At 39.5% G+C, this 15,000-nt stretch overlaps 1 protein-coding gene across 4 annotated transcripts in view; it reads right to left on the reverse strand.

Annotated features, from left to right (window-relative positions):
- The window catches only part of LOC133539606 (CUGBP Elav-like family member 3), a 149,012-nt gene extending 146,503 nt beyond the window's left edge, over positions 1-2,509 (reverse strand). For 3 of the 4 annotated variants that reach the window (XM_061881646.1, XM_061881645.1, XM_061881643.1), the window contains exons 1-2: positions 1,978-2,509; positions 1,689-1,745 (exon numbers count right to left, since the gene is read on the reverse strand). The gene's annotated coding sequence lies outside the window, so the exon portion shown is untranslated. The remainder of the gene's footprint in view (positions 1-1,688; positions 1,746-1,977) is intronic. The other variant, XM_061881642.1, reaches the window with a different exon arrangement.
- Positions 2,510-15,000: the final 12,491 nt, after the last annotated feature.

Here is a 15,000-nt window from a genome sequence, read left to right on the forward strand (position 1 = left end):
GAACAGTTTTAGAACAACATTTCTCAACGAGCTATTGCAAGGAATTTAGGGATTTTACCATCTACGGTCCGTAAAATCATCAAAAAGTTCAGAGAATCTGGAGAAATTACTGCACTTAAGCGATGATATTACGGACTTTTGATCCCTCAGACGGTACTGCATCAAAAACCGACATCGGTGTGTAAAGGATATCACCACATGGGCTAAGGAACACATCATAAAACCACTGTCAGTAACTACAGTTGGTCGGTAGATCTGTAAGTGCAAGTTAAAACTCTGCTATGCAAAGCCAAACCCATTTATCAACAATATCCTGAAACGCCGCCGGCTTGGCTGGGCCCGAGCTCACCTAAGATGGACTGATGCAAAGTGGAAAGGTGTTCCGTGGTCTGACGAGTCCACATTTCAAATTATATTTGGAAACAGAGGACGTGGTGTCCTCCAGAACAAAGAGGAAAATAACCATTCGGATTGTTATAGGCGCAAAGTTCAAAAGCTAGCATCTGTGATGGTATGGGGGTGTATTAGTGGCCAAGGCATGGGTAACTTACACATCTGTGAAGGCACCATTAATGCTGAAAGGTCCATACAGGTTTTGGAGCAACATATGTTGTCATCCAAGCAACATTATCATGGACGCCCCTGCTTATTTCAGCAAGACAAGTGTTAAAACAGCGTGGTTTCGTAAAAAAAAGAGTGTGTGTACTTTCCTGACCCGTCGAAAATGTTTGGCGCGTTATGAAGCGTAAAATACGACAGCGGAGACCCCGGACTGTTGAGCGACTGAAGCTCTACATAAAACAAGAACGGGAAAGAATTCCACTTTCAAAGCTTCAACAATTAGTTTCCTCAGTTCCCAAACGTTTATTGAGTGTTGTTAAAAGAAAAGGTGATGTAACACAGTGGTGAACATGCCCTTTCCCAACTACTTTGGCATGTGTTGCAGCCATGAAATTCTAAGTTAATTATTATTTGCAAAATTAAAATAAAGTGTATGAGTTTGAACATCAAATATCTTGTCTTTGTAGTTAATTTAATTGAAAATGGGTTGAAAAGGATTTGCAAATCATTGTATTCCGTTTATATTTACAACTAACACAATTTCCCAACTCATATGGAAACGGGGTTTGTATATTCTTGGGAAGCAAGTTATAGTTTGCTTTGTGTATAATTTCATCTGTTTGCAAATTCACTATGTCGTGGAATTTCAGTATCTTTGATTCAATAAATAAAAAGGTTTGTATGTTCTCTATATCCAACATTATGGATGAAGAGAGGGCGAAAAAAGTTTGAAAACCACTGGTCTATGAAACGAACGGGCAAAATATGTAAATATTACACTTTATTAGCACTATCACAACATTACGTATAATGTTGACGTTTTTTAGGGCCTATTATAAGCGGAACTGAGCGACTACCAGTACCTCCTTTGTTAGCTGACTTCTGCTAACATTTATTTACGAGTTAGAATGCACACAAAAAAACACGCCTTTTCGTCTTAGGACAGGAAAAAATCCTCCGAAAAACAAAGTGGCTTTCCCCTTTGACGACAAAAAAATACATAAATAAGCGATAGCAGCCCCGAACCGGCCGACGACAAAGGGCCTGTGTCACGGCGATTATGCAAATTGCAATTGGCCGACAATCCTCGTTAAATTCCTGTGAGTGGCAAAGAAATGTGACGTTACCTATGGAGGTAAGGAGGAGGAAGCGGCGGTGGCGGCGGCGGTGGCGGCCGTGGACCCCTATAGAGGACAGAGGACACACACAACATGATGGGGGGGCTCGGTCATAGGCATCGGGGAGGCTTCTTTGTTTAGGCAGCTGTAGGTTACAACACGGGTGTCATGTGTGTGTGTGTGTGTGTGTGTGTTGGGGGGGGGGGGGGGGGGGGCTCCTTTTGCTCTTTGTCCCAGACCCCCTCCCTCCTGTCACACACTCACACACACACACACATGTATATATTCAAAGTCTTACCTCTTGTTGCAGGTAAATGGTGAAGATTGTCCCAAATTAAAAAAAAAAAAAGGATGCGAGTGAAGTGTCTTTTTTCTCCCGTGGATGCTCTCCTCTCTTTGTGCCTCCTCCTCCTCCTACCCGAGATACTACAGGTTGTGTCCTGACAAAGCCAACTCGCTCGAACAGTTCGGACACTTTTTTTTTTTTTTGTTTGTTTGTTTTGTTATTTTTATGTGTGTGTGTGTCAGGACACACAAAGTCAGCCCAAAAAAAAAATACAATTAAAAATGGCAGAAGTTGTTTAGCGCGCTAGCTTGTTTCGGCGGCGACTGATGACAAACTAATGACGACACGCGGTAATTGATTTTGGAAATGTTTTTTTTTTCCGTCTGCGTGTGTCCGCCCACCGCGCAGTCTCGTCGTTGTTGTTCGGACTTTGTTTTAAATGTAATTTCGTCGTCCTTTTCCGTGTTTGCGCTCAGCCGTCCTATGTTGAATGTTTCCTTTCACGTCGTCAGCCCGCCGGTATACTATCTCTCTCTCTCTCTCTCGCTCTCTCTCTCTTTTTGTCGTGGCCCCTCCCCCTTCGCCAACCTGACAGGGCCGGTGTGACGTCACCCGGGGACCGTCGACAAATGAGCCCAACGCACACACAGACTAATTGTATTACATGTATCCTCGTGAGAAAAAATGTCAAAAGTATTGATATACCGTGTTTCCTTGAATTGCCGCCGGGGCGCTAATTAATTCAAAACCTCTTCTCAGAGGCATGCGCTAATTATTTTAAAACCTCTTCTCACTCAGCACTTACCAAAGGCATGCAGTAAACATTTGAGTTTGATGTAAGCTTGGACCTTAAATCCTACTGAATAGCTCTTAATCTTCTTTCAAATTACCGGTATTGAAATCAGCCTCCTCCATTTTGAAAATGATGACAGGGGAAGTGTCACTCGTGACGTCACGAGTTCGACCAGGCGGTAATACTAATACTAAGCATGCGCTAATTATTTTGCAAAGCGAGTTTGACCCGGCAGTTATTCAAGGCAGGCGCATACTATATGCCCTGCGGCGAATTCGAGGAAATACTTTAACATTTGACAACCAAATAATAAAACAAGGTGACTCGGTAAAAAATCTGGGTATTATCTTCGACCCAACTCTCTCCTTTGAGTCACACATTAAAAGCGTTACTAAAAAAATGTTTGCAACTTAACGCCCAAAAAACGGAAATGCTGATTATCGGTCCTGCTAGACACCGACCTCTATTTAATAATAAAACTCTAACATTTGACCACCAAAATAATTAAACAAGGTGACTCGGTAAAAAATCTAGGTATTATCTACGACCCAAGTCTCTCCTTTGAGGCACACATTAAAACGGCCTTCTTTCATCTCCGTAATATCGCTAAAATTCGCTCCATTTTGTCCACTAAAGACGCTGAGATCATTATCCATGCGTTTGTTACGTCTCATCTCGATTACTGTAACGTATTATTTTGGGGTCTCCCCATGTCTAGCATTAAAAGATTACAGTTGGTACAAAATGCGGCTGCTAGACTTTTGACAAGAACAAGAAAGTTTGATCACATTACGCCTGTACTGTATATACCTTTATATACATATATACATACATATATACCTATACTGTATATACCTTTATATACATATATACATACATATATACCTATACTGTATATACCTTTATATACATATATACATACATATATACCTATACTGTATATACCTTTATATACATATATACATACATATATACCTATACTGTATATACCTTTATATACATATATACATACATATATACCTGTACTGGCTCACCTGCACAGGCTTCCTGTGCACTTAAGATGTGACTTTAAGGTTTTACTACTTACGTATAAAATACTACACGGTCTAGCTCCATCCTATCTTGCCGATTGTATTGTACCATATGTCCCGGCAAGAAATCTGCCTTCAAAAGACTCCGGCTTATTAGTGATTCCTAGAGCCCCAAAAAAGTCTGCGGGCTATAGAGCGTTTTCCGTTCGGGCTCCAGTACTCTGGAATGCCCTCCCGGTAACAGTTCGAGATGCCACCTCAGTAGAAGCATTTAAGTCTCACCTTAAAACTCATCTGTATACTCTAGCCTTTAAATAGACCTCCTTTTTAGACCAGTTGATCTGCCGCTTCTTTTCTTTCTCCTATGTCCCCCCACTCCCTTGTGGAGGGGGTCCGGTCCGATGACCATGGATGAAGTACCGGCTGTCCAGAGTCGAGACCCAGGATGGACCGCTCGCCTGTGTATCGGTTGGGGACATCTCTACGCTGCTGATCCGCCTCCGCTTGAGATGGTTTCCTGTGGACGGGACTCTCGCTGCTGTCTCGGATCCGCTTTGAACTGAACTCTCGCGGCTGTGTTGGAGCCACTATGGATTGAACTTTCACAGTATCATGTTAGACCCGCTCGACATCCATTGCTTTCGGTCCCCTAGAGAGGGGGGGGGGGGTTGCCCACATCTGATGTCCTCTCCAAGGTTTCTCATAGTCAGCATTGTCACTGGCGTCCCACTGGATGTGAATTCTCCCTGCCCACTGGGTGTGAGTTTTCCTTGCCCTTTTGTGGGTTCTTCCGAGGATGTTGTAGTCGTAATGATTTGTGCAGTCCTTTGAGACATTTGTGATTTGGGGCTATATAAATAAACATTGATTGATTGATTGATAATCCTCTTACAAAAAAAAATAGTTTTTCCCATCAGAAAATGTGTTTACTTTTTGTTGTTATAGTGAAGTGTGAAGTGAATTATATTTATATAGCGCTTTTCTCTAGTGACTCAAAGCGCTTTACATAGTGAAACCCAATATCTAAGTTACATTTAAAGCAGTGTGGGTGGCACTGGGAGCAGGTGGGTAAAGTGTCTTGCCCAAGGACACAACGGCAGTGACTAGGATGGCGGAAGCGGGAATCGAACCTGCAACCCTCAAGTTGCTGGCACGGCTGCTCTACCAACCGAGCTATGCCGGTTGGTAAATTATACAACTTAATAGGCGGCAGCGCCCCCCGCAACCACAAAAGGGAATAAGCGGTAGAAAATGGATGGATGGATGGATGGATAAATCAAAACTGATGACTGAGTGCTGTATTTTCCTTCTTTATCTCTTTTTTTTCAACCAATAATGCTTTGCTCTGATTAGGGGGTACTTGAATTAAAAAAAATGTTCACAGTGAAAAAAGGTTGAGAACCACTGCAATAGTGCAGTGTTTTTCCAACCACTGTGCCGCGGCACCCTAGTGTGCCGTGAGAGATGATGTCATTTCACCTAATTGGGTTAAAAATGTTTTTTGCAAACCAGTAATTATGATCCGCAAATAACGTGTCGGTGCTGTCTGGATCTCGGTAACTGTGTAATATTCTTCCATATCAGTAGGTGGCAGCAAGTTTCGTTGTACTTGTGCAATGACAATAAAGACCTATCCTATCCTAATTGCTTTGTTGATGTCGGGAACATTGTTTGCGGTGATCACAATATGCAGATGACAGCGGGAGGCAGGGCGCAGGTAAAAAGCTATCTAACGCTTAAACCAAAAATGAACAAAAGGGGAGTGTTGCTAAGAAAGGGCATTGAGGCTTAGGGAAGGCTATGCAAAATGAAACTAAAACTGAACTGGCTACAAAGTAAACGTAGACGACAGCAAAAACTTTCAGCATGCGGAGCAGCAGATGGCGTCCACAAAGTACATCCGAACATGACATGACAATCAACAACAAAATAGGAGCGCAAGAAAAGAAGTAAAACATTACACTCAGGGAAACAGCAAAAAAAAAACACAGTGTGATGTGACAGGTGGTGACAGTACACCTACTTTGAGACAAGAGCTATAGTGATGGATTTTTGGTTATGCTTTAAAGCAGGGGTCACCAACGCGGTGCCCGCGGGCACCAAGTCGCCCGTAAGGACCAGATGAGTCGCCCGCTGGCCTGTTCTAAAAATAGCTCAAATAGCAGCACTTACCAGTGAGCTGCCTCTATTTTTTAAATTGTATTTATTTACTAGCAAGCTGGTCAACATTTTTAATTCTAAGAGAGACAAAACTCAAATAGAATTTAAAAATCCGAGAAAATATTTGAAAGACTTGGTCTTCACTTGTTTAAATAAATTAATTTATTTTTTTACTTTGCTTCTTATAACTTTCAGAAAGACAATTTTAGAAAAAAAAAATACAACCTTAAAAATGATTTTAAGATTTTTAAACACATATACCTTTTTAGCATTTCAATTCCTTCCTCTTCTTTCCTGACAATTTAAATCAATGTTCAAGTATTTTTTTATTATAAAGAATAATAAATACATTTCAATTTAATTCTTCATTTTAGCTTCTGTTTTTTCGACGAAGAATTTTTGTGAAATATTTCTTCAAACTTATTATGATTAAAATTCCCAAAAAATATTCTGTCAAATCTAGAAAATCTGTAGAATCAAATTAAAATCTTATTTCAAAGTCTTTTGAATTTCTTTTAAAATTTTTGTTCTGGAAAATCTAGAAGAAATAATGATTTGTCTTTGTTAAAAATATAGCTTGGTCCAATTTGTTATATATTCTAACAAAGTGCAGATTGGATTTTAACCTATTTAAAACATGTCATCAAAATTCTAATATGAATCTTAATCAGGAAAAATTACTAATGATGTTCCATAAATTATTTTTTAAATGTTTTCAAAAAGATTCGAATTAGCCAGTTTTTCTCTTCATTTTTTTTCACTTGAATTTTGAATTTTAAAGAGTCAAAATTGAAGATAAACTATGTTTAAAAATTTAATTTTCATTTTTGTTTGTTTTCTCCTCTTTTAAGCCGTTCAATTAAGTGTTTTTTTCATCATTTATTCTCTACAAAAAACCTTCCGTAAAAAGAAAAAAAATGTACAATGGAATAGCAGACATAAATACCCATTTTTTATATATATGCATAGATTTATTTATTAAAGACAAATTGAGCAAATTGGCTATTTCTGGCAATTTATTTAAGTGTGTATCAACCTGGTAGCCCTTCGCATTAATCAGTACTCAAGAAGTAGCTCTTGGTTTCAAAAAGGTTGGTGACCCCTGCTTTAAAGACCTACTGAAAGCCACTACTAGCGACCACGCAGTCTGATAGTTTATATATCAATGATGAAATATTAACATTGCAACACATGCCAATACGGCCGCTTTAGTTTACTAAATTGCAATTTTAAATTGATGACGCGTACGCGTGATGTCAAGGACTGTCAGGAAATATTAGCGCTGCACCACATAGCGGCACAAGGTTGTCTGCTTTAATCGCATAATTACACAGTATTTTGGACATCTGTGTTGCTGAATCTTTTGCAATTTGTTCAATTAATAATGGAGACGTCAAAGAAGAATGCTGTTGGTGGAAAGCGGTGGATTGCAGCTGTCTTTAGCATCGAGACACAGCCGGTGTTTCTTTGTTTGTTGTGAAGCAGAGCGGTCAAGCGAACATGTTTTCTCTACGTCAACCAGCATATTTTTGGATGGGGAAATTGTGAACTATATCTTACCGGAGACATCAGTGGATTATTTGTGGTCCTGCAGCAGCTGTCAAAAAAGGCAGCAGTGAGCTTGGCTCCTCGGCTTCTCTCTGAGACACTGCGTGTTCACCGCAGCCATCCGACCTTGAGGTATGTCTTTACAACCTTTAAAATCTCACTAAAACACTATTAAAACAATAAGCAGATAAGGGATCTTCCAAAATTATCCTAGTAAATGTGTCTAATTACATCTGAAACGCTCACACTGCCGCCGCTCGGAGCCGTCGCTTTTTTTTCTTTTTTCTTTTAGTCCTTCACTATCAATATCCTAATTCACAAATCTTTCATCCTCCCTCAAATTAATGAGGAAATTGTCGGTTTTTTCGGTCCGAATTGCTCTTACTGCTGGTGGCTCCCATTAAAAACAATGTGAATATGTGTGGAGCCCTGCAACTCGTGACGTCACGCGCACATACTTCCGGTAAAGGCAAGGCTTTTCTATTAGCGACTAAAAGTTGCAAACTTTATCGTGGATGTTCTCTACTAAATCCTTTCAGCAAAAATATGGCAATATCGCGAAATGATGAAGTATGACACATAGAATGGACCTGCTATCCCCCTTTAAATAAGAACATCTCATTTCAGTAGGCCTTTAAAGTCATATCCAACAATTGCGACAACGACTTTTAATTGTCAATATCGGCTGCTGAGTTTAATTTATTTATGTTTTCCCTTAGTGGAGTGCCTCAGGGTTTTTCCAATGAAAGAAATGTGCTTTGGCTCGAAAAAGACTGCACTAGACTAGTGGACGTGGCCGTGCCGTGTGAACATTTGCAGACACTCCCTTGCGCGCCTCTCCATTGTTCCAGCCCGGAGCTCTGGCCTTGGTGCTGAAACTATACGCTTCCTGACTCCCGGCCCGGGCGCGCCCCCGACGACGACGACGCGCGCGCACGCGCTCCCCAGGACTCCAGCTGCTCAAGCCAGCGAGAGGAAATCACGCACACGCCCACTCGTGACCAAATACGGAGGGGAGGGGAAGGAGGATGTTGGCCTACTTTTTACGCTCATTTGTGTAATTTCAATCAATGGGGGGGAAGAAGGAGAGGACGTATATTTACTCCACGACTAACCTGACGTACACGCGTGGGCATGCTGCGTGATACAAAAAAAAAAGAAAAAAAAAGAGAGAGAGAGTCACAGGGTTCGTGGTAATTTCCCCCCAAAAGGTCACCATCTGCCTGCCTTGCCTCAAACATCCCCCGCCACATACATCCACTACACGCACACACCCACGCACACGCACGTACATCACCACACCGAAGTCGTCTCCGGGCACCCAGGCGGAGGCACGCAGCGCCCCGAGGAGGTGGAGTGCGCACGCCACGGGAGACGTGGAGCCAAGGAGCCAAGGAGCCAAGGAGCCAAGGAGCCAAGGAGCCAAGGAGCCAAGGAGCAACACTCCCGAGTTTGCACGGACCAGCGTGGAAGATCCACGTCGGACCCACGAGGACGACTGACGTCAGCCCGACCAAACACCTTGATTGCTCGCAGGTGCTGCTCTCAATTATGTCTAGTCACGCCCGCCCAAAGGACCATTTTTTTTTCACGCCCCCCTTGAAATTAATGTGGATTTTTCTGCATGTGTCATGATAGTTATTTATTAACACTGACGGTGCTGTTGCCTCTCACGCCCCCCCACCCCCTTCCACAGTGCCCCCGCCCTAAGAAACACTGCATCAAAGTACCTGTTTGGAACTCTTTTAACAGCTCTTTTTTAGGGGACATCATTTTTTTCACACCCCCCCCCCCATTAAGTGAATGGTTATTTATTTATCTGCATGTGTCCAGATATATGCTATTACGCTACTGCCTCTCACACCCCCCACATACATATCACGGCACCCCCATGATGGGACATACAAATTTGTCACGCCCCCCCCTTAAGTGAATGTTCATTAATCACGCTACTGCCTCTCACTCCCCCCCACCCCCGCCCCATTTCCATATCTTGTCACGCCCCTGATGGCACTTTTTTTTTCACGCCCCCCTTAAGTGAATGTTATTTATGTACCTGTATCTTTCCATATATAAGCGACTGCCTCTCACGCCCCCTCCACCCCACATACATATCAAGGCAGGCCCCCATGAGAGATAATTTTTTTTCACACCCCACCCTTAAGTGAATATTTATTTATTTATCTGTATGTGTCCAGATATATAGTGTTACGCTACTGCCTCTCACACCCCCCACATACATATCAAGGCGCCCCCGTGATGGGACATAGACAATTTTCACGCCCCCCCCCCCCTTAAGTGAATACTTATTTATCTGAATGTGTCCAGATATATGCAACTGCCTCTCATGCCCCTGACATACATATCACGGCACCTCCCTGATGGGACCTTTTTTTCACGCCCCCCCTTAAGTGAATATCAATTTATTTATCTGTACGTGTCCAGATATGTGCTATTACGCTACTGCCTTTCACCCCCACCCCCCTCCACACACACATACATATCACGTCACCCCCCCTGATGGGACACTTTTTTATTCACACCCCCTTAAGTGAATGTTATTTAAGTACCTGTATCTTTCCATTTTTACGCTACTGACTTTCACGCCCCCTCCACCCCACATACGTATCAAGGCAGCCCCCCATGAGAGATATTTTTTTTCACACTCTGCCCTTAAGTGAATGTTTATTTATTTATCTGTATGTGTCCGAATATACGCTATTACGCGACTGTCTCTCACGCCCCCCTCCACCCCCTACATACATATCACAGCATCCCCCCTGATGGGACATTTTTTTCATGCCCCCCGTAAGTGAATGTTAATTATTTATCTGTATCTTTCCATATATACGCTACTGCCTCTCACGCCCCCTCCACCCCACATACATATCAAGGCAGCCCCCCATTGAGACATACTTTTTTTTCACACCCCGCCCTTAAGTGACTGTTTATTTATTTGCATGTGTCCAGATATATGCTATTACGCTACTGCCTCTCACGCCCCCCCTCCATCCCCACATACATATCACCGCATCGCCCTGATGGACATCGTTTTTTTCACGCCCCCCTTAAGTGAATGTTTATTTACTTATCTGCATACGTCCGGAAATAAGCTATTTCGCTCAACCCCACATACATATCACTGCACCCCCCTGATGGGACAACATTTTTTTCATGCCCCCCAAAGTGAATGCTTATTTATTGTATGTGTCCAGATATATGCTATTACACCGCCTCTCACACCCCCCTTATACATATCACGGAACATCATTTTCCTTTCACGCGCCCCCCTTAAGTTAATGTTTATTTATTTATCCGTATTTCTCCAGTTACACACTACTGGCTCTCACGCCCCCCTCCACCCCACATACATATCACGGTATCCCTCAAAGGACATCATTTTTTTCACGCCCCCCCCCGAAGTTAATTTTTTTATCATTTTTTATCTCTATTTGTCAAGATATATGCTATTCTGCCACTCGCCCTCACGCCCCCCTCCTCCTACTCACATACATATCAAGGCATTGACTTTTTTTTTCACGCACCCCCTTAGGTAAATGTTTATTTATTCATCTGTATGTGTCCAAATATACGCTATTACGCTACTGCCTCTCACGCCCCCCTCCACCACACATACATATCACGGCACCCCGCTGATGGGACATAATTAAAAAATGTTCACGCTCCCCCAAAGTGACTATTTATTTATGTATCCAGATATATATTACACTATTGCCTCTCACGCCCCACCACACCCCACATGCATATCAAATTTCCCCCCGACATAATTTTTTTCACGCCCCCCCCCCCTTCGAAATTAATGTTTGTTTCTTTTATCTCTATTTGTCAAGATATATGCTATTCCGTCATTCGCTCTCACGTCCCCCTTCTCAAACCCACATACATATCAAGGCACGCCCCTCCTTAAGTAAATGTGCATTTATTAATCTGTATGTGTCCAAATATACGCTATTACGCTACTGCCTCTCACGCCCCCCTCCACCACACATACATATCACGGCACCCCGCTGATGGGACATCATTAAAAAAAAATTCACGCTCCCCCAAAGTGACTATTTATGTATCCACATATATATTACACTATTGCCTCTCACGCCCCACCACACCCCACATGCATATCAAATCCTCTCCCGACATAATTTTTTTCACGCCCCCCCTTCGAAATTAATGGTTTTTTTTTTTTATCTCTACTTGTCAAGATATATGCTATTCCGTCATTCGCTCTCACGCCCCCCCCCCCCAGGCCCCAAACTCACATACATGGGGACATAATTTTTCTCACGCCCTACTTTAATTTGTGGGTTTTTGTCTGTATGTGTCAAGATAGTTATTTAATAACACTAAATATACTTCTACTTTAAATACTTTAACTTCTCACGCCCCCCTTTCCTGCTATTTAAGAAGCAGTACATTAAAGCGGCTGTTTCACAGTTCGATTTTTCTTGGGGGACAGAATTTGTCCACGCACACCCACCCCAGAAAATTAAAAAAAAATTTGAGGAAAGATATGTACTCTTATGGTATTTTATAGTTATTACTATTATTTTTTTACAAAAAATTATCGTGATAAGTATTTTTTTTAAATCAAGAAATGTTTTATTCATTTATTTTAGCCAAAAAGCCCTAATATTTTAAAAATAATTACAATTTTTGTTGACGAATATTAACAAAAAAAAAAAAAAAAAAAGGCATCTTTTTCAGAAAACTCAAACGTTAAGCATATTTTGTTGATGGATATAAAGAAAATGGAGTGCAGCTTAAGAATATTTTGCGATACGAGCCCTTTCTTGACTATTTTTCCAAATAATGATGGGATAGAAAACGCCACAGCGAACTTGAAAAACTGCGCCCAAATCCGGTGTCTCGCTCGTTAGCATTAGCTAACGCAAGCAAGACAGATTACATTTTCCAACCTTGGTTCCAGAAGGTGCGTGTGAAGGACAGTGAGAGAAGCGGATGATTTCCATTGAATTAAAGAAAGAAATCATCCAAGTAACCGATAAAGGCTAGGTTTATAAGGGGGGACATTTATCCATGAACATATGGAGAAGCTGCGGATGGAGTATTTGACTGAGGAGGAGATACCATAGTCTTGAATATTGATACGAGTGTTCATAACACTGCAGATTTTTTTTAGTACTTAAGTAATTTTTTTTTTTGATTAAAAAAATAGTTATTTGAGAAAAGTAAATGGATATTATATGATTATTGTCTTAATTATGAGAACATTTTTTTTTTGTATTTTTCAAAAAAACATGAAATAACTTTGGGAGGGAAAGAATGAAAAGCTTAAAAAATACTTAAATTTGAGTTTAAAAAAAGGATGAAAAGTTTATGAGTCTTGCATATTTTTCCGTTAAAAAAGGTGAATTAAAATGGAAAAAAAAAATCCAACAATATTTTTATTTATTTAATAAAACAAAATGACTGTAATATTAATAAGATAAAACCTTTAAAAAAAATAAAATTAGATTAAAATCTAATGTACTTATTGTCAAAATAAAATAAAATATTAGGAACCGTGTTGAAGATGAGCAACATGAAAAACCTTGTCAATAAAATAAATATAATTTTACTGCATTTTCTTTCCAGTGTTTTTCAATGCAAACATTTCCTAAAAGTGACATTTACTACCATAAGGACTGCGACAAGTAAAGTGACGTATCAGTATCACCCTGACAAATATAACTGATAAAAATGCCATAAAACAAACACAAAATCATAATCTTATTAAAGCTAGAAAAGGTTCGTCATCAAAGTGTTAAATTTTGACTCAATGTCGCCATCCAGTGGACAACACGCATAACAGCCTTTTTGAATATACACAATACACTCACTCATGATGAATTGTTTCACTTTTATTTAGCTGTCAGTGTTTTGTCTCTCTGAGGGGGAAAATGTGTATTTATAGGAATAATAAACTCGAGTGGTAAAACAGGACAACAATGATAGATAGTTTTTATTCAGTTCAAAAATATACGCGCCTGCTATTTCCAAAACATCTTATACACATCCAGATAAGAGCTGACAAATATACACAAACTTCAAAGTGTGTGTGAAAGGATTACTTACTCACATACAGTATATACATGTGGGATGAATATTTTTCATTTATAATATTTTATTATTAGATTTGAGCCAATTGCATCGTTTTGACGGATGTCCCGATACAACATTTTCACCATGATACCGATATTGGAGCCTTGAGTGTTGGTCATTTACGATATCAATCCGATACGGTAGCAGCAGGAATCGTAAGACACAACGAATTGTCATGCTTTCAAAGTGGAGTGTTAGTTTGTGTTTTGGCGACACCTGGTGGTCATGATAATTCATGACGTTAAATTCATGACGCAGTCAAAATGTTGAAAGACTTAAGTATTTTTTAAAGAAGTATTTTACTACAAAGTTGTGTAATTGCAATAAAAAAGTCATCTTTAATGAAGAAAACATATTTTTTTCCAATAAAAAAGTGTTAATCTTAAAAAAAGGAAAATTGTTTTTATTTTTGTCCAATTTTTTTAAAAATATTTTTCAGAAAAACTAATTATATTTTGGGGAAGGCAAACTTTTTTGTTTTTTTCGGGGAAAAAAAGCCAAAATTCACAATTTTAAAGTACATTTTAGAAGAATATGAAGCTGTAATCTCGGGAAAATAAAGGCATTTTTTTTTCTTTTGTTTTTTAAATCTTAAGAAGATATTTGAAGAAAAATACAAATCGAAATCTTACAAAATACATATTTTCCTTAAAATTTCCATAATACTTAATGTATTTTGAGGAAAAAAATGTAGTCCTATGACAATAAATATCTGGGATTTGTCAAAGTGGAGTGTAATTTGTGTTTTGGTGACATCTGGTGGTCATGATAATTCATGACGTTAAATTCATGACGCAGTCAAAATGTTGAAAGACTTAAGTATTTTTTAAAGAAGTGTTTTACTACAAAGTTGTGTCATTGCAATAAAAAAGTCCTCTTTAATGAAGAAAAAATATTTTTTCCAATAAAAAAGTGTTAATCTTAAAAAAAGGAAAATTGTTTTTATTTTTGTCCAATTTAAAAAAAAAATATTTTTCAGAAAAACTAAATATATTTTGGGGAAGGCAAACTTTTTTGTTTTTTTTAGGGAAAAAAAAGCCTAATTTCACAATTTTAAAGTACATTTTTTAAGAATATGAAGTCGTAATCTCGGTAAAATAAAGGCATTTTTTTTCCTTTTGTTTTTTAAATCTTAAGAAAATATTTATTTGAACAAAAATACAAATCGAAATCTTACAAAATACATATTTTCCTTAAAATTTCCATAATACTTAATGTATTTTGAGGAAAAAAATGTAGTCCTATGACAATAAATATCTGGGATTTGTCAAAGTGGAGTGTAATTTGTGTTTTGGCGACACCTGGTGGTCATGATCATTCATGACGTTAAATTCATGACGCAGTCAAAATGTTGAAAGACTTAGTATTTTTTAAAGAAGTGTT

The sequence above is a fragment of the Nerophis ophidion genome, linkage group LG21 (assembly GCF_033978795.1).
Source record: "Nerophis ophidion isolate RoL-2023_Sa linkage group LG21, RoL_Noph_v1.0, whole genome shotgun sequence".
NCBI classification, from domain to species: Eukaryota; Metazoa; Chordata; class Actinopteri; order Syngnathiformes; family Syngnathidae; genus Nerophis; species Nerophis ophidion.